Source organism: Coregonus clupeaformis, chromosome 15 (genome assembly GCF_020615455.1).
Source record: "Coregonus clupeaformis isolate EN_2021a chromosome 15, ASM2061545v1, whole genome shotgun sequence".
In the NCBI taxonomy this organism is placed as follows: Eukaryota; Metazoa; Chordata; class Actinopteri; order Salmoniformes; family Salmonidae; genus Coregonus; species Coregonus clupeaformis.
The window spans coordinates 47,190,364-47,210,311 of NC_059206.1; the positions used below are offsets into that span (position 1 = coordinate 47,190,364).

The window sequence follows — 19,948 nt, forward strand, 5'->3', positions numbered from 1 at the left end:
GTACATTATTTACCTTCAGAGGTGAATGTATCAAACCAGTTGCCGTGATAAGTTTGATGTTGTTGTGCACTCTCCTCAAACAATAGCATGGTATTGTTTCACTGTAATAGCTAAAGTAAATTGGACAGTGCCGTTAGATTAACAAGAATGTAAGCTTACTGCCCATATAAGACATGTTTATGTCCTGGAAAGTTTGCTGTTTCTTACAACAGTCATGCTAATCACATTAGCGCACGTTAGCTCAACCGTCCCGTATACGGTACACCGATCCCGTAGAGGTTAATACTATGTCTAACTATAAGCTTGTTTGTGCCCATTCCGCTCTCCCTCTGGGTGTGTGTGTTGTGGTGCCTTGGGCCTCTGTACCACCTCTCCATCCCACCTGCTGCTCAGTCAGATAGGCCCGAGCCCTACTGGACCGGCCACAGCTCACTAGCTGGCCTCACAGACTTTAGCCTGCAGAGCATCACAGGTCTTCTTAGCATCACCAAGCAACATGGCTGTGTTGGGCTTGTAGAAGATGGGGTTGTCCACGGCAGCACAGCCCACTCCCAGAGAACGCTTCATTACAAACACCTATAAGACATGGACACAGGGGCTCAGCTTAGACTGCAGCCATTTACACAGATGAGAAAAAACGGCTGATACATTGTTCTATCCTATCCTACAGTGCCTTCAAAAAGTATTCATACCCCTTGACTTATTCCACATTTTGTTGTGTTACAGCCTGAATTCAAAATTGATTAAATTGATTTTTGTACAGGCTTCCTTCTTTTTACTCTGTCAATTAGGTTAGTATTGTGGAGTAACTACAATGTTGTTGATCCATCCTCAGAATCCTCCTCTCACAGCCATTAAACTCTGTAACTGTTTTAAAGTCACCATAAGCCTCATGGTGAAATCCCTGAGCAGTTTCCTTCCTCTCTGGCAACGAAGTTAGGAAGGACGCCTGTTTCTTTGTAGTGACTGGGTGTATTGACACACCATCTACAGTGTAATGAATAACTTCACCATGCTCAAAAGGGACATTCAATGTCAGTTTTATTTTTATTTTACCAATAGGTGCCCTTCTTTGCGAGGCATTGGAAGAACCTCCCTGGTCTTTGTGGTTGAATCTGTTGTTTGAAATTCACTGCTCGACTGAGGGACCTCACAGATGATTGTATGTGTGGGGTACAGAGATGAGGTAGTCATTGAAAAATCATGTTAAACACTATTATTGCACACAGAGGGAGTCCATGAAATGTATTATGTGACTTGTTTAAGCGCATTTCTACTTCTGAACTTATTTAGGCTTGCCATAACAAAGGAGTTGAATATTTATTGACTGAAAGAAATGTGCTTTTCATTTTTTATTAATTAGAACATTTTTGAAAAACATAATTCCACTTTGACATTATGGGGTATCGTGTGTAGGCCAGTGACAAAAAATATCAATTTAATCTATTTTAAATTCAGGCTGTAACACAACAAAATGTGGATAAAGTCAAGGGGTGTGAATACTTTATCAAAAGCAATGCAATCAGTGTTTTTATCTGAAACTAAATCATGCTATGGTAAATAAGCCAACCCCAACTGTGATAGCACCTCTTTCTGTGTAGTTTGTAAAGACCTCAGACATTTAACACTGATCCATGAACATACCTCAACAGGGGTTCACATGTTGCACCTGCATGTAAGTGGAAGATGGATGGGGAAGCATTCCATTTGGAGGAGAATGGGGAGAAGAGTAAGTTTGTCCCACAACTAATGGATATTTAAGTGTCGGCCATTTACAAAATTAAGCATCATTAGTGTCTGTAGCTGCAGTCTAGTCAGAGAGAGAGAGAGAGAGAGAGAGAGAGAGAGAGAGAGAGAGAGAGAGAGAGAGAGAGAGAGAGAGCGGGTCCTGGGAAATGGATTGGAGCATCCCGTGATTGTGAGCATGTGTTTTGGAGGCACAGAACGCAACACCATAATTGAATAAGTAAAACCAGAGCGACACTCTCGCCACTAGACTTTTATTCCCTGCTATCTGACACGCTGAAAGATACTTGGAACAGAACCACTGTCATATTGAGACCCAAAAATCAACAGGAGGACCGTCTGAATCTGCTCAGAGGCAGGGAAGGGTCAGTAGTGGCTAGGTGACTCAAGACACATTGTAGTGTTCCCATGGCACGGTCCCACCCACAAACACTACTCTTAACAAACACTCACACACACATACACTCTTATAAAAACACAAATAAGCATGTACTGACTCAAACACCCACTCTAACACCCTCCTGTGTGAGAGGAGTGTAAATGGATCCCACTATGGTTGTGCTTCAGGCCGGGGTTACAGTAAGGGTCTGTGACACCCAGGCCTACCCTAGCCGGCCTCTCTAGGCAGGGCCTCCCAGTCCAGACTCCCAACCTCCTCATCCATAATACATGGGACAGATGGTTTTATTTGGGACCGGGGTAGGGTGCAAACAGAGGTAGTCTCAGTCTGGCAATCAGCACCAGAGGATGTGGCTGTGGCACGGTCAGGTTAGGCCTGAACCATTGGATCACCAGCCACCTAACCGTCCGCCAGGCGAGGCGAGGGTACTGTAGGAGGAATGCCCTTTGTCTACTCTGACAAGCTTGGCTATGGTGGCACGGAGGAGCCCCTCCTGGTTTGTTTATATCTCCAGCTAGACTACACACACAGCCAGGCCCAGCACACCCATCCACACCACAGCCTGACCGGCCCCACACAGCGTCACATAAACATGAGCCACAAGTGGAAGGTTATTAATTCAAGTGTCTGAGTCACTTAAGAACAATGAAAATAACATTTTCAACAGTCCAGCAGGTCCGGGGGATATAAACACACACGTCATGTTAATACAGCCCAGTGGAGTAAAGGGCTGGGGTGCTGGTAGTATTAAAGCTCACAAACTCTGTGATTTCCCAAGGGAACCTGTAAAAATCAAGGCATTTTAAAGTGGGGTGGTGAGGCATATGAATCCCACATTTAAGAAAAGTTCCACTCAGATGCTCCAAAATGTCATCATTCCAGAGGGAGCGAGTCACCGCTAATGGAAGCCGTGTGAGATCTGTGCCTGCTGGAGCTACAGTACACCTGGGTAAGGGCCTTGTTGCTCACGCAAGTGTTTGTATGTAAAAAGAGGCCCTGTCCCCCTCTAAGGATGCGGCCTGTCGACTCTGTGAATCTGGAAGTCTAGGACTTGAACAGAACTAAAGACGAATAGCCTCTTTCTGAGCCCATGTTTGTTACCTGCTCCAGGAAGGAGTTAGCTAAACTCCAATACTACTCTTCACCATTTGGAGAGCCGGAGTAAATCAGCTCAACTTCCAACAAGCCATTCTGTGACAGTCAGCATTTGACAGGTGCTGCAGTCCCATTCTCTACCCTTTCTTCCCCCTTGAATTGTGTACTCGTTCACTCCTCATGGATTTGAAAGCAATGGACTAGTGTAGGAAATATGGTGGATCTTCCTTCTAGACCATGCAGCCCCCTCCCTCTCACCTGTTTGGACTTCCATACTTCCAGGACAGGCATGCCAGCGATGATGGAGTTGGGGTCCTCCTAGGCTGCAGAGTTCACTGTGTTGTTAGTCTGTTTCTGAGACAGAGAAAGATAAACAAATTAGATCACAGCAAAACACAGAGAAAATGTGGTGCATATTGTGTATAGACCAAAACATGAAAGGTGAACACGTGACGGGACAGGAGCAGGTGAAACCAAACATACCAGCGAAGTCCTCGTTGATCTCCTCCATCTCCAGCACGATGTCATAGGGAACGCCCGTCTCGGCCAATAGCACGTTGAGCTGCCCAGACATTCGACCAGCCACGGGGTGGATACCAAACCTGAAAGAGACAAGGATCACCATCTTATTATTTTATTCACCTCCATCTCTATGGCTTGTGGCAAATCACACGGACAAGAAGGGTTAGAAACCCTTGTAGTTTAAAAGTATCATAATAGTTTGGCTATTGACAAAAGTTGAGTCAGATGTACAAGATGGAGGGGCCATGATGTTAGTGCAGGGGGCGGTTTAGGTTCATGTCTGAGGGCCTGTTTTAATGTCAGAGGTCATAAAGGGCCTGAGAAGCAGGGGAAATGGGTTAAGGACAGAGGACGAGAGGGCTCTATGGATACACATTGGAGCAGCAGGTTTATGACCAGAGAGTAAAAGCAGAGATCAGAGCAGCTGCACTCTACTCATACTGCCTGAGGTGTCTCGTTCCCCCTCTCCTGCTCGACCCAGACCCTCTGATCTCCTGCCATTATCAATCAGTCCCCAATTTACACACACGCACATGGACACACACACGGCTGTTACCCACTGTTGCCTTAGGAACTTTGAATACCCTCGTGTGTAGCAGTGTGTGGAGTTAACTTAACCCATTAGCTACATCATGTAATGCAATGCAGTGCACATGTTGCAGTGTTGAAATGGGGGGAAACTGGGAGAGGAGGGAGGGGGCGTGGCCTTTACAAGAGAGGCTAACCAGAGCAACATCACATTGTGTGAATTATATTACATTACTGATACATTAGGAACAATATCCACCTCTGGATCTCCAAACAGTGGCAGCCCCATGTCCCGCCTTCATAGCAGCCTAACACCCCCACCCAATTATCCAGCCGAGAGGGAAGGGGAGGGGAGGGGGGACTACAAAATCTGGCCACTCTCTGGCCACCCACTTCCCCCTCTAATCAACTGCAAACGCTCTAAGTAGCAGCAGCTGCTGGAACCCCAGATCAAACGAATGAAGGAAAATTACACAAGCTTCCGGTGTGCCTGTTCCCTTCCCTCCTCTCCTCTCTCCGGTGTGCCTGTTCCTACTTTTGCGCTGCTCTCCTTCACTCTCCTCCCTTTCACCTTCCTCTGTTCTCTCTCCACAGATAGCCTCAACCCTGTCCTTTCCCCTCCTGGCTTTACCTCTCCATCCTCTGGGGTAATGAAGGGGTTAGGGCAGGGGTGGGCAATCATTTTGGCTTGAAGGCCACATCGCGATTTCAAGATTTCACAGATTTTGCACAGGAATGATTTGTTCGTCCAAATAAATTTGCGCGCCAGAAAAACATATACAGTAGGTCCATTCCCAGCTAGCACATAACGTTCTGAGAACCATAGGTTTCTTAGGTGGGAATTTCAGTACTTCAGCATAATGTTTCCTACAGGTTTCCTCATGGTTCTATTTATAGTCATGTTCTCTAATTGTTCCGAGAACATTAAGAAACAACGTTCTTCTTTGGGAATTTCAGTACGTTTTCTACAGGTTTCCTCATGGTTGCATTCAAAGTTATGTTCTCAGAACATTGAGAAAACTTTCCATGAAAACCACAAGAAAACATTAGTAATGTTCAAAGAACGTTCTAAGAATTATTTAAAGAGCCACTGAACACGCCGATTGGCACGTGTCTTTTTCTGTTGTTCGTTAGAAAAAAAAGAAATGTCAGTCTTGGAGGTGTGTTTCCTGACTGATTCAGCATTTGGTTAAGGATGTTTGTCCCCCATGAGACACTGTAGCTGAAGCCTAATTCATTTCCTAAAAATCCACAGAATGAATCTAAGATAAATCTGAAATCTGTAATCAATTTTGATGTTTTTGCAGAGGATGTTTTAGTTGCGCAATTTTACATCTAACAAAGGTGTTTGGTGAGGTATTTCTCAAGTTTAAAAAATGTGCAACGTGTTGTCTTATGTAAACAAATTTGGGCTGCTGGGCAGGTCTATCTCACGGTATATGCTATTGGATAGAGAGCCATTTCTAAAGCTGTTCACCCCATGTTAGTGGGCAAATGTACATCGTCAAATCAAAACCCAACTTTAATTTACCCGTTGTGTCGCACGGATGTTCCAAGCTCAGTTTTAGACGAGAATTACTTTATTAGCAAAATTATCCTATTTACACTTTGTAGTCAATTTTGACAGTAGAATACAGTGGGGGGAAAAGGTATTTAGTCAGCCACCAATTGTGCAAGTTCTCCCACTTAAAAAGATGAGAGAGGCCTGTAATTTTCATCATAGGGACACGTCAACTGTGACAGACAAATTGAGGGGAAAAAATCCAGAAAATCACATTGTAGGATTTTTTATGAATTTATTTGCAAATTATGGTGGAAAATAAGTATTTGGTCACCTACAAACAAGCAAGATTTCTGGCTCTCACAGACCTGTAACTTCTTCTTTAAAAGGCTCCTCTGTCCTCCACTCGTTACCTGTATTAATGGCACCTGTTTGAACTTGTTATCAGTATAAAGACACCTGTCCACAACCTCAAACAGTCACACTCCAAACTCCACTATGGCCAAGACCAAAGAGCTGTCAAAGGACACCAGAAACAAAATTGTAGACCTGCACCAGGCTGGGAAGACTGAATCTGCAATAGGTAAGCAGCTTGGTTTGAAGAAATCAACTGTGGGAGCAATTATTAGGAAATGGAAGACATACAAGACCACTGATAATCTCCCTCGATCTGGGGCTCCACGCAAGATCTCACCCCGTGGGGTCAAAATGATCACAAGAACAGTGAGCAAAAATCCCAGAACCACACGGGGGGACCTAGTGAATGACCTGCAGAGAGCTGGGACCAAAGTAACAAAGCCTACCATCAGTAACACACTACGCCGCCAGGGACTCAAATCCCTGCAGTGCCAGACGTGTCCCCCCTGCTTAAGCCAGTACATGTCCAGGCCCGTCTGAAGTTTGTAGAGTGCATTTGGATGATCCAGAAGAGGATTGGGGAGAATGTCATATGGTCAGATGAAACCAAAATAGAACTTTTTGGTAAAAACTCAACTCGTCGTGTTTGGAGGACAAAGAATGCTGAGTTGCATCCAAAGAACACCAATACCTACTGTGAAGCATGGGGGTGGAAACATCATGCTTTGGGGCTGTTTTTCTGCAAAGGGACCAGGACGACTGATCCGTGTAAAGGAAAGAATGAATGGGGCCATGTATCGTGAGATTTTGAGTGAAAACCTCCTTCCATCAGCAAGGGCATTGAAGATGAAACGTGGCTGGGTCTTTCAGCATGATAATGATCCCAAACACACCGCCCGGGCAACGAAGGAAGAAGCATTTCAAGGTCCTGGAGTGGCCTAGCCAGTCTCCAGATCTCAACCCCATAGAAAATATTTGGAGGGAGTTGAAAGTCTGTGTTGCCCAGCGACAGCCCCAAAACATCACTGCTCTAGAGGAGATCTGCATGGAGGAATGGGCCAAAATACCAGCAACAGTGTGTGAAAACCTTGTGAAGACTTACAGAAAACGTTTGACCTGTGTCATTGCCAACAAAGGGTATATAACAAAGTATTGAGAAACTTTTGTTATTGACCAAATACTTATTTTCCACCATAATTTGCAAATAAATTCATTAAAAATCCTACTATGTGATTTTCTGGATTTTTTTTTCTCAATTTGTCTGTCATAGTTGACGTGTACCTATGATGAAAATTACAGGCCTCTCTCATCTTTTTAAGTGGGAGAACTTGCACAATTGGTGGCTGACTAAATACTTTTTTTCCCCACTGTAACTGTTTCTAACTCATACCGATGACACAGAGTTTTCAAAGGGATTCATTGCTTTTTACAGGCAGTCGCTTTTTAAAACACACAATACCCCATAATGACAAAGCAAAAACAGGATTTTAAAAATGTTTTTAAAAAATGTAATGGAAATATCACATTTACATAAGTATTCAGACCCTTTACTCATTACTTTGTTGAAGCACCTTTTGCAGCGATTACAGCCTCGAGTCTTCTTGGGTATGGCGCTACAAGCTTGGCACACCTGTATTTGGAGAGTTTCTCCCATTCTTCTCTGCAGATCCTCTCAAGTTCTGTCAGGTTGGATGGGGAGCGTCGCTGCACAGCTATTTTCAGGTCTCTACAGAAATGTTCGATCGGGTTCAAGTTTGGGGTCTGGCTGGGCCACTCAAGAGCATTCAGAGACTTGTCCCGAAGCCACTCCTGCGTTGTCTTGGCTGTGTTTTTAGGGTCGTTGTCCTGTTGGAAGGTGAACCTTCGCCCCAGTCTGAGGTCCTGAGCACTCTGGAGCAGGTTTTCATCAAGGATCTCTCTGTACTTTACTCCGTTCATCTTTCCCTCAATCCTGACTAGTCTCCCAGTCACTGCCGCTGAAAAACATCCCCACAGCATATGCTGCCAGGATGGTGCCAGGTTTCCTCCAGACGTAACGCTTGGCATTCAGGCCAAAGAGTTCAATCTTGGTTTCATCAGACCAGAGAATCTTGTTTCTCATGATCTGAGTCTTTAGGTGCCTTTTGGCTAACTCTAAGCGGGCTGTCATGTGCCTTTTACTGAGGAGGGGCTTCCGTCTGGCCACTCTACCATAAAGGCCTAATTGGTGGAGTGCTGCAGAGATGGTTGTCCTTCTGGAAGGTTCTCCCATCTCCACAGAGGAACTCTGGAGCTCTGTCAGAGTGACCATCGGGTTCTTGGTCACCTCCCTGACCAAGGCCCTTCTCCCAGATTGCTCAGTTTGGCCGGGTGGCCAGCTCTAGGAAGAGTCTTGGTGGTTCCAAACTTCATCCATTTAAGAATGATGGAGGCCACTGTGTTCTTGGGGACCTTCAATGCTGCAGAAATGTTTTGGTACCCTTCCCCAGATCTGTGCCTCAACACAATCCTGTCTCAGAGCTCTACGGAGAATTCCTTCGACCTCATGACTTGGTTTTTGCTCTGACATGCATTGTCAACTGTGGGACCTTATATAGACAGGTGTGTGCCTTTCCAAATCAATTGAATTTACCACAGGTGGACTCCAATCAAGTTGTAGAAACATCTCAAGGATGATCAATGGAAATAGGATGCACTTGAGCTCAATTTCGAGTGTCATAGCAAAGGGACTCATACTTATGTAAATAAGTAAAAATTTCTAAAATACCTGTTTGTCACGCCCTGACTCATGGGACTCTGGTATGTTGAGTCAGGGTGTGGGTATTCTATGTTAGTTTTCTATGTTGCGTTCTAGGTGTTGTAGTTCTGTGTTTGGCCGAGTGTGATTCCCAATCAGAGACAGCTGTCGCTCGTTGTCTCTGATTGGGGATCATACTTAGGCAGCCTATTGGCACTCATTAGTTGTGGGATCTTGTTCCGTGTTAGAGGCTTGTATTGTGTTTAGCCTTAGGACTTCATGTTTCATTTGTTGTTTTGTTCGTGTGTTTATCGGTGTAATAAACATGTACGCATTTCACGCTGCGCCTTGGTCTGACCCGTCCTTAAACGAATGTGACAGAAGAGCCCACCAAACACGGACCAAGCAGCATGCCCAGGAGCAGCAGACACCCTGGACACAGGTAGTGGAGCAGAGATCATGGACTTGGGGGGAGATAAGAGAGGATCTGGCTAAGCAGATGGAGGCCCTGAAAGGGATGAGGGTGGAGAAGGAGAGAGTAGCCGATAGCGGACCCTCGGCGAAGGAGGAAGCCCAGGCAGGGGAGGAGAAACGGCGACCCAAGAGGATGCGGTCACGACGAAAGCCCGAGAAGCAGCCCCAATACATATTTTTTTTGGGGGGGGGATCACGGGGTGGTTGGCGGAGCCTGGGTTCAGAGCAGAGCCTACTCCCCGTACTCACGCTAGGAAGCGTGTGACTGTGCAGGCTCCGTGTTATGCGGAGCTACGTACTGTGTCGCCAGTGCGCCGGCACAGTCGTGTACGTCCTGTGCTAGCACCACGCATGTGCCGTGCGAAAATAGGCATCCAACCAGGACGGGGTGTGCCGGCTCAACGCTCCTGGTCTCCAGTACGCCTCCTCGGTCCAGCATATCCTGTGCCGGTTCTACGTACTGTATCGCCAGTGCGCGTGCACAGCCCAGTGCGTCCTGTCCTAATGCCACACACGTACTGTGCGGAAGTAGGCATCCAGCCAGGACGGGTTGTGCCAGCTCTCCGCTTCAGACCTCCAGTCCGCCTCCACAGTCCGGCCCGGCCCGTTCCTCGCACCAAGCCAGTGGTGCGTGTTCCCAGTCGGGCCCGGCCCGTTCCTGCTCCTCGCACCAGACCAGTGGTGCATGTTCCCAGTCCGGTACGGCCCGTGCCTGCTCCCCGCACCAAGCCAGTGGTGCGTGTCGCCAGTCCGGCCTGGCCCGTTCCTGCTCCTCGCACCAAGCCAGTGGTGCGTGTTCCTAGTCCGGTTCGGCCCGTGCCTGCTCCACCGGTGCCCAGTCCAGCTTCGGTCAGCGGCTCCAGTCCGGAGCCAGAACCGTCCGCTCCACCGGTGTCCGCTCCAGCTCCGGTCAGCGGCTCCAGTCCAGACCCAGACGTCAGCCCCTCTCCAGGTTCGGGGTCTCCCACACCAGGGTCCAGACAGGGCTTGGTACATCGTGGGAGGAAGGAGAGGGGGAGCAGCGCGCCGAGGTCCAGACCAGACCAGGGGCGTAACGGGGAGGCTGAGAGAATGTGGTCGTCACGCCCGGAGCTGGATCCGCCTCCGAGGTGGAATGCCCACCCGGACCCTTCCCTGTCATGTCAGGTTGGTGCGGTCGGAGTCCGCACCTTTGGGGGGGGTACTGTCACGCCCTGACTCATGGGACTCTTGTGTTTAGCCTTAGGACTTCACGTTTCGTTTGTTGTTTTGTTTGTGTGTTTATCGGTGTAATAAACATGTACGCATTTCACGCTGCGCCTTGGTCTGACCCGTCCTTAAACGAACGTGACACTGTTTTGCTTTGTCATTATGGGGTATTGTGTGGAGATTGATGAGAATATATATTTTTTAAAATCCATTTTAGAATAAGGCTGTAATGTTACAAAATGTGGAAAAAGTGAAGGTGTCTGAATACCGTATTGGTCCGAATATAAGACGACCCTGATTATAAGACGACCCCCCGTTTTTCAACACAAACATTTAGAAAAACAGATTTGCAGACTAGATTTGCCGAACAAAGAACTTCATTTTATTTTAAAATAACAATATTAAAAACACAGTGAATTAAACACAAAGGCAAACTATGTACAGTATGATTCAAAATTAATATCAAGCAATAATAAAGCAACATTTTTAAATAACAGAGAAAATACAGGCCACACATTTAACTAAACTTAACAAAAATTCGCCAAACTTCTCCTCCGATGTCTCTCTATCCCTCACACACGTCCTCTGCCCCGCTGTGTTCGCTCTCGCTGTCATCGCTCCCCAGCTGCTCCGCTTCCACCGGCTCCTCCCAAAGCACGTCGTCCTCGCTGCCGTCCAATGCATTTGAGATGCAACATTTTTTAAAGCCATCGATGATGCTCTGTGAGGGAATAGCATCCCATGCATGCAGGATCCATTCACACAGTAGACTTCTCTCCGAAGTCTGACGGCAGGCGTTGGGCCAAACTCGTTCTCCGTCTAAGTGACAGTCCATTACGCCGCATCATCCTACGACACCAGCCGAGGCTGGCTTTAAATCCAGTGATGTTGAGCTCTCTGGCGATTTCCAGGGCCTTAACCTGGATGACAGCTCTGGTAATGGGCATTCCCCTCACTTCTTTTTTCCCTGACATATTCAAAAACCCTCCGGTCAACCTCAATGAAACGACCACTTTGAGGACCACGGAAGGATTTTCGCTGACTGTTAGCATCTTTTAGACGTTGTTTTTCTGCTCGCCATCTTCTTACATTACACTCAGTGACCCCGAATGTCTTGGCAGCTTGGCAGTTGTTAGATGACTCTGCCTTATTGACAACCATTATTTTGAAATTGGCATCATAGCTCCTCCGCTGTTGTTTATTGACCTGGCCCACTTTTGAGCCACTTGTCTCTAAATGGTCAGCCTGTCTTTCCATCTTTAAACACCGGTAACGGGCTGGTTGTTAAGGACGCCTCTTCCTCCGTCCGGAACGAATTTTTGGCGCCATCTGTGCCCGCGAATGTGTATTGACATTTAAAGGGAGCGCCGAAGAAGAGAAACTGCGCTCTGAATACTAGACCCCGAATATAAGACGACCCGACTTTTTTGGACCTATTTCGAGGGGAAAAAAGGCCGTCTTATATTCGGACCAATACGGTACTTTCTGAATGCACTGTATACATTTCGTTCTCAGCGTCAACAATACTCTCTCTATCCTCCATCTTGCTAAGGGTGTTCAGGTGGGTTGGGTGCCCATTAATTGGCCACACCTGATCTTAATGAGTGATTGTTTCCTTTGAAAATGGGGTCTGTTTGAATAGACAAAAATGTAATGCTTGCTCCATCCTGGTGGCGCATTGGACTAATTCCATGGACAGAGAACAAAAGATCATAGGTTTCAATCTCATGGACGCTGTGCCACAATAAAAAATAAATGTGTTTTCATGATTAATGCCTAAGCAAATTCATTTCCATGTGTCCTATCTGTGCTTGGAGTTCAAAACAGGTAACCCAAATGAAGCTAGCAGTCTTATTGAAACATGTTCTCAGAACGTTATTGAATTACCTTCAAATAACCTATAATTTCCGTTCTCAGAACATTAATAAAACCTCCCAGGAAAACTTTCAGAGAACCATAGTAAAACGTTCTCAGAACCTCCCTGTAACCTAATAATGAATGTTCCCAGAACAGACAATATTTTCACTTCCGTTCTCAGAACATTTAAAAAACGTTTAACTGGTCAGGAAATGTATGGTGTCGTTCCCAGAACCAATTGGAAACCAAAAAAGTACTTTCCCACAACTTCCAAGAAACCAAATGTGCTAGCTTGGTTATTATTTCTACACACGATCTATATGGTTTTAGACATTCAAGTTAGGGTTGCACTGACGTGGAAATTCTGGGCCGATGCCAATATCAAATATATTATTTGAATACCAACACGGATATTTATAATTTCAAGGCCTTTTTACCCATTAGCCTAGTAGCAGGTAGCCTAGCAGTTAAGAGCGTTGGGCCAGTAACCGAAAGGCCTTAAAATTATTATTTTTTAAATATGAAAAATCGGTCCATGTACCCTTGAGCAGGGCACTTAACCCTAATTGCTCCTGTAAGTCGCTCTGGATAAGAGCGTCTACTAAATTAACAAAATGTAAATGTTCATAACATTAATAAATCAAAGTTTATTGGTCGTGTATACAGTTTATAATGTGTGCAGCGAAATGCTTATGTTACTAGCTCTTAAAGGGATACTTCAGGATTTTGGCAATGATGCCCTTCAGAAAGTATTCACACCCCTTTACTTTTTCCACATTTTGCTGTGTTACAGCCTGAATTTAAAATTGATTACATTTAGGTTTTTTGGTCACTGGCCTACACACAATACCCCATATTTTCAAAGTGGAATTACGAAAAGCTGAAATGTCTTGAGTCAGTAAGTATTCAACCCCTTTGTTATGGCAAGCCTGAATAAATTCAGGAGCAAAAATGTGCTGAACAAGTCACATAATAAGTTGCATGGACTCACTCTATGTACAATAATAGAGTTTAACATGATTTTTGAATGACTACCTCATCTCTGTACCCCACCCATACAATCAGCTGTAAGGTCTGCTAAATGACTAAAATGTAAATGTAAATGTCCCTCAGTTGAACAGTGAATTTCAAACACAGATTCAACCACAAAGACCAGGGAAGTTTTCCAATGCCTCGCAAAGAAGGGCATCTATTGGTAGATGGGTAAAAATAAAAGCAGACATTGAATATCCCTTTGAGCATGGTGAAGTTATTAATTACATGTGGATGGTGAATCAATAGACCCAGTCACTACAAAGATACAGGCATCCTTCCTAACTCAGTTGCCAGAGAGGAAGGAAACCGCTCAGGGATTTCACCATGAGACCAATGGTGACTTTAAAACAGTTACATAGTTTAATGGCTGTGATTGGAGAAAACTGAGGATGGATCAACAACATTGTAGTTACAACAAGGCACTAAAGTAATACTGCAAAAAATTTGGCAAAGCAATTAACTTTCCTGTCCTGAATAGAAACTGTTACAGTATGTTTTGGGCAAATCTAATACAACATATTACTGAGTGCCACTCTCCATATTTTCAAGCACAGTGGTGGCTACATCATGTTATGGGTATGCTTGTAATCGTTAAGGAATGGGGAGTATTTCAGGATAAAAAATAAACGGAATGGAGCTAAGCACAGGCAAATTCCTAGAGGAAAACCTGGTTCAGTCTGCTTTCCACCAGACACTGGGAGATGATTTCATCTTTCAACAAGACAATAACCTAAAACAAAAGGTCAAATCTACACTGGCGTTGCTTACCAAGATGACAGTGAGAATGTTTCTGAGTGGCCAAGTTATAGTTTTGACTTAAATCTGCTTGGAAATCTATGGCAAGACCTGAAAATGGTTGTCTAGCAATGGTCAACAACTAAATTGACAGAGCCTGAAGAATTTTGAAAATAATAAATGGGCAAATGTTACACAATCCAGGTGTGGAAAGCTCTTAGACTTACCCAGAAAGACTCACAGCTGTAATTGCTGCCAAAGGTGATTCTAACATACACTGAGTGTACAAAACATTAGAAACACTGTCCTAATATTGAGTTGGACCCCCTTTTGCCCTCAGACCATCCTCAATTCATTGGGGCATGGACGCTGACCCATGTTGACTCCAATGCTTCCCACAGTTGTGTCAAGTTGGCTGGGTGTCCTTTGGGTGGTGGACCATTCTTGATACACACAGGAAACTGTTGAGTGAAAAACCCAGCAGCGTTGCAGTTCTTGAGACATCCCGTTCAAAGGCACTTCAATCTTTTGTCTTGCCCATTCACCCTCAATGGCACACATACACAATCCATGTCTCAATTGTCAAAAATCATTATTTAACCTGTCTCCTCCTCTTCACTTACGCTGATTAAAGTGGATTTAACAAGTGATATCAATAAGGGATCATTGCTTTCACCTGGATTCACCTGGTTAGTCTTTGTCATGGAAAGAGCAGGTGTTCCTAATGTTTTGTACACTCAGGGGGTTGAATACTTATCAGGGGGTTGAATACTTATCTAATCAAGACAGTGTTTAATTTTTATTTATATATATATATATTTTATTTTTTATTTTACAGTTTGTCTGTAATTCGTTGACACGTTTTTTTCTATTAAATCCATTTTAATGCCACTTTGTAGCACAACAAAATATGGAAAAAGTCAAGGGGTGTGAATACTTTCTGAAGGTACTGTATAAAGTGGGTAAAACAGTATGTAAAACAGTATTGCACCTGTACGGTCTCCGCCTTCTAGATGGTAGCGGGGTGAACAGGCCGTGGCTCGGGTGGCTGAGGTCCTTGACGATACTCTTCCCTTGACGATACTCTTCCTGTGACACAGAGTGCTGTAGATGTCCTGGAGGGCAGGCAGTGCGCCCCCGATGATGCGTTGCGATGACCGCACCACCCTCTGGAGAGCCATGCAGTTGTGGGCTGTGCAGTTGCCGTACCAGGCGGTGATACAGCCTGACAGAATGCTCTCGATGGTGCCTCTGTAGAAGCTTGTAAGGGTCTTAGGGGCCAAGCCAAATTTCTTCAGCCTCTCTCTGCTGTCTCCTGTAGTCCACGATCAGTTACTTAGTTTAATTGACATTGAGGCAGAGGTTATTTTCCTGGCACCACTCCCCCAGGGCTCTCACCTTCTCCCTGTTGGTAATCAGGCCTACCACTATTGTGTTGTCAGCAACCTTGATGATTGAGTTGGAGACGTGTGTGGCATGGGTAAACAGGGAGTACAGGAGGGGGTTGAGCACGCACCCTTGTGGAGCCCCCGTGTTGAGGATCAGCGTAGCGCAGGTGTTGTTGCCTACGTTCACCACCTGGTGTTGGCCCATCAGGAAGTCAGACCCAGGGCCCTGAGCTTAGTGATCAGCTTGGAGGGCAAAATGTTGTTGAAGACTGAGCTGTAGTCGATGAACAGCATTCTTACATAGGTATTCCTCTTGTCCAGGTGGGATAGGGTAGTGTGCAGTGCATGGCGATTGCGTCATCTGCGGATCCTTTGGGACGGTATGCAAATTGTAGTGGGTCTAGGGTGTCGGATAAGGTGGAGGTGATATGATACTTAGCTAGCCTCTCAAAGCACTCCATGATGACAGAAGTGAGTGCTACATTTTACATTACATTTTAGTCATTTAGCAGACGCTCTTATCCAGAGCAACTTACAGGAGCAATTAGGGGGTAAGTGCCTTGCTCAAGAGCACACCAACAGATTTGTCACTTACTCGGCTCGGGGATTCAAACCATCAACCTTTCGGTTACTGGCCCAAAGCTCTTAAATCACTAGGTTACCTGCCGTCCAATTTAGTTTAGTTACCTTCGCTTTATTGAGTACAGGTAAAATGGTGGACATCTTGAAGCAAGTGGGGACAACAGACTGAGATAGGGAGAAATGTCATGTCCGTAAACACTCCAGCCAGCTAGTCTGCACATGCTCTGAGGACGCAGCTTGGGATACCATGTGGGCTGGCAGCCTTGCGAGGGGTAACACGCTTGAATGTCTTTGTCACGCCCTGACTCTGGGGACTCTTATTTGTTGAGTCAGGGTGTGATTTTCTATGTGGTGTAGATCTATGTTTATAGTCTAGTATGTCTAGATCTATGTTGGCCAGTGTGGTTCCCAATCAGAGGCAGCTGTCGCTCGTTGTCTCTGATTGGGGACCATACTTAGGCAGCCTATTGGCACTAGTGGGTTGTGGGATCTTGTTCCGTGTGAGGTATGTTGTTTGTGTCTACCTTGGACTTCACGCGTCGTTTCGTTTATTGTTTTGTCGAGTGTTTATGAAGTATAAATAAACATGTATGCATATCACGCTGCGCCTTGGTCTGACCTGTCTATGAACGAACGTGACAGAAGATCCCACCAAACACGGACCAAGCAGCGTGCCCAGGCGGAGAGAGTAGCCATGTCACAGGTGGGCAAGTGGTGGTCATGGGAGGAGATATTTGCGGGGAAAGGGCCATGGGCGAAGGTAGATGCCCAGGCAGGAGAGGAGCAACGGCAACACAGAGGACGCCGGTCGAGGAAGAAGCCCGAGAGACAGCCCCAAGAAGAAAAATTTGGGGGGCTAAAAGGGTGGTTGGCGGAGCCTAGTGTTAGAGCAGAGCCAACTCCCCGTACTCATGCGAGGAAGCATGTGACTGGGCAGGCTCCGTGTTATGCAGAGCTACGTACTGTGTCGCCAGTGTGCCGGCACAGTCCATACGTCCTGTGCTAGCACCACGCACGTGCCGTGCGAAGATGGGCATCCAGCCAGGACGGGGTGTGCCGGCTCAACGCTCCTGGTCTCCAGTACGCCTCCTCGGTCCCGCATATCCTGCGCCGGTTCTACGTACTGTATCGCCAGTACGCGTGCACAGCCCTGTGCGTCCTGTGCTAATGCCTCACATATACTGTGCGGAAGTAGGCATCCAGCCAAGACGGGTTGTGCCAGCTCTCCGCTTCAGACCTCCAGTCCGCCTCCACAGTCCGGTACGGCCCGTTCCTGCTCCTCGCACCAAGCCAGTGGTGCGCGTTGCCAGCCCGGTCCGGCCTGTTCCTGCTCCTCGCACCAAACCAGTGGTGCGTGTTCCCAGCCCGGCCTGTTCCTGCTCCTCGTACCAAGCCAGTGGTGCGCATCGCCAGCCCGGCCCGGCCTGTTCCTGCTCCTCGCACCAAGCCAGTGGTGCGCGTCGCCAGCCCGGCCCGGCCTGTTCCTGCTCCTCGCACCAAACCAGTGGTGCGTGTTCCCAGCCCGGCCTGTTCCTGCTCCTCGCACCAAGCCAGTGGTGCGCATCGCCAGCCCGGCCCGGCCTGTTCCTGCTCCTCGCACCAAGCCAGTGGTGCGCGTCGCCAGCCCGGCCCGGCCTGTTCCTGCTCCTCGCACCAAACCAGTGGTGCGTGTTCCCAGCCCGGCCCAGCCTGTTCCTGCTCCTCGCACCAAACCAGTGGTGTGCATCTTCAGCCCGGCCTGGCCTGTTCCTGCTCCTCGCACCAAGCCAGTGGTGCGTGTTCCCAGCCCGGCCCGGCCTGTTCCGATCCTCGCACCAGACCAGTGGTGAGTGTGTCCAGTCCGGCACGGCCCGTGCCCGTTCCACCGGTGCCTGGTCCGGCACCAGTCAGCAGCTCCACTCCGGAGCTAGAGTAGTCCGATCCACCAGTGCCTGATCCAGCTCCGGTCAGCGGCTCCACTCCGGAGCCAGAGCAGTCCGCTCCACCGGGGTCCACAGATCCGGTCAGCGGCTCCACTCCGGAGCCAGAGCAGTCCACTCCACCGGTGCCCAGTCCAGCTCCGGTCAGCGGCTCCAGTCCAGACCCAGACGTCAGCCCCTCTCCAGGTTCGGGGTCTCCCACACCAGGGTCCAGACAGGGCTTGGAGTATAGTGGGAGGAAGGAGAGGGGAAGCAGCGCGCCGAGGTCCAGACCAGACCAGGGGCGCAACAGGGAGGCGGAGAATAGGTGGTTGTCACGCCCGGAGCCGGATCCGCCTCCGAGGCGGAATGCCCACCCGGCCCCTACCCTGTTAAGTAAAGGTTGTGCGGTCGGAGTCCGCACCTTTGGGGGGGGGGGTACTGTCACGCCCTGACTCTGGGGACTCTTATTTGTTGAGTCAGGGTGTGATTTTCTATGTGGTGTAGATCTATGTTTATAGTCTAGTATGTCTAGATCTATGTTGGCCGGTGTGGTTCCCAATCAGAGGCAGCTGTCGCTCGTTGTCTCTGATTGGGGACCATACTTAGGCAGCCTATTGGCACTAGTGGGTTGTGGGATCTTGTTCCGTGTGAGGTATGTTGTTTGTGTCTACCTTGGACTTCACGTGTCGTTTCGTTTATTGTTTTGTCGAGTGTTTATTAATTTAAATAAACATGTATGCATATCACGCTGCGCCTTGGTCTGACCTGTCTATGAACGAACGTGACAGAAGATCCCACCAAACACGGACCAAGCAGCGTGCCCAGGCGGAGAGAGTAGCCATGTCATAGGTGGGCAAGTGGTGGTCATGGGAGGAGATATTTGCGGGGAAAGGGCCATGGGCGAAGGTAGATGCCCAGGCAGGAGAGGAGCAACGGCAACACAGAGGACGCCGGTCGAGGAAGAAGCCCGAGAGACAGCCCCAAGAAAAAAAAATGTGGGGGCTAAAAGGGTGGTTGGCGGAGCCTAGTGTTAGAGCAGAGCCAACTGCCCGTACTCATGCGAGGAAGCGTGTGACTGGGCAGGCTCCGTGTTATGCGGAGCTACGTACTGTGTCGCCAGTGTGCCGGCACAGTCCTGTACGTCCTGTGCTAGCACCACGCACGTGCCGTGCGAAGATGGGCATCCAGCCAGGACGGGGTGTGCCGGCTCAACGCTGCTGGTCTCCAGTACGCCTCCTCGGTCCTGCATATCCTGCGCCGGTTCTACGTACTGTATCGCCAGTACACGTGCACAGCCCTGTTCGTCCTGTGCTAATGCCTCACATATACTGTGCGGAAGTAGGCATCCAGCCAGGACGGGTTGTGCCAGCTCTCCGCTTCAGACCTCCAGTCCGCCTCCACAGTCCGGTACGGCCCGTTCCTGCTCCTCGCACCAAGCCAGTGGTGCGCGTTGCCAGCCCGGTCCGGCCTGTTCCTGCTCCTCGCACCAAACCATTTGTGCGTGTTCCCAGCCCGGCCCGGCCTGTTCCTGCTCCTCGCACCAAGCCAGTGGTGCGCGTCGCCAGCCCGGCCCGGCCTGTTCCTGCTCCTCGCACCAAGCCAGTGGTGCGCGTCGCCAGCCCGGCCCGGCCTGTTCCTGCTCCTCGCACCAAACCAGTGGTGCGTGTTCCCAGCCCGGCCCGGCCTGTTCCTGCTCCTCGCACCAAGCCAGTGGTGCGCGTCGCCAGCCCGGCCCGGCCTGTTCCCGCTCCTCGCACCAAGCCAGTGGTGCGCGTCGCCATCCCGGCCCGGCCTGTTCCCGCTCCCCGCACCAAGCCAGCGGTGCGCGTCGCCAGCCCGGCCCGGCCTGTTCCTGCTCCTCGCACCAAACCAGTGGTGCATGTGCCTAGTCCGGTTCGGCCCGTGCCTGCTCCTCGCACCAGA

The 19,948-nt window shown here is 48.3% G+C and overlaps 1 pseudogene; it reads right to left on the reverse strand.

Annotated features, from left to right (window-relative positions):
• Positions 1 to 246: 246 nt before the first annotated feature.
• The window catches only part of LOC121583136, a 49,599-nt pseudogene continuing 29,897 nt past the window's right edge, over positions 247 to 19,948 (reverse strand).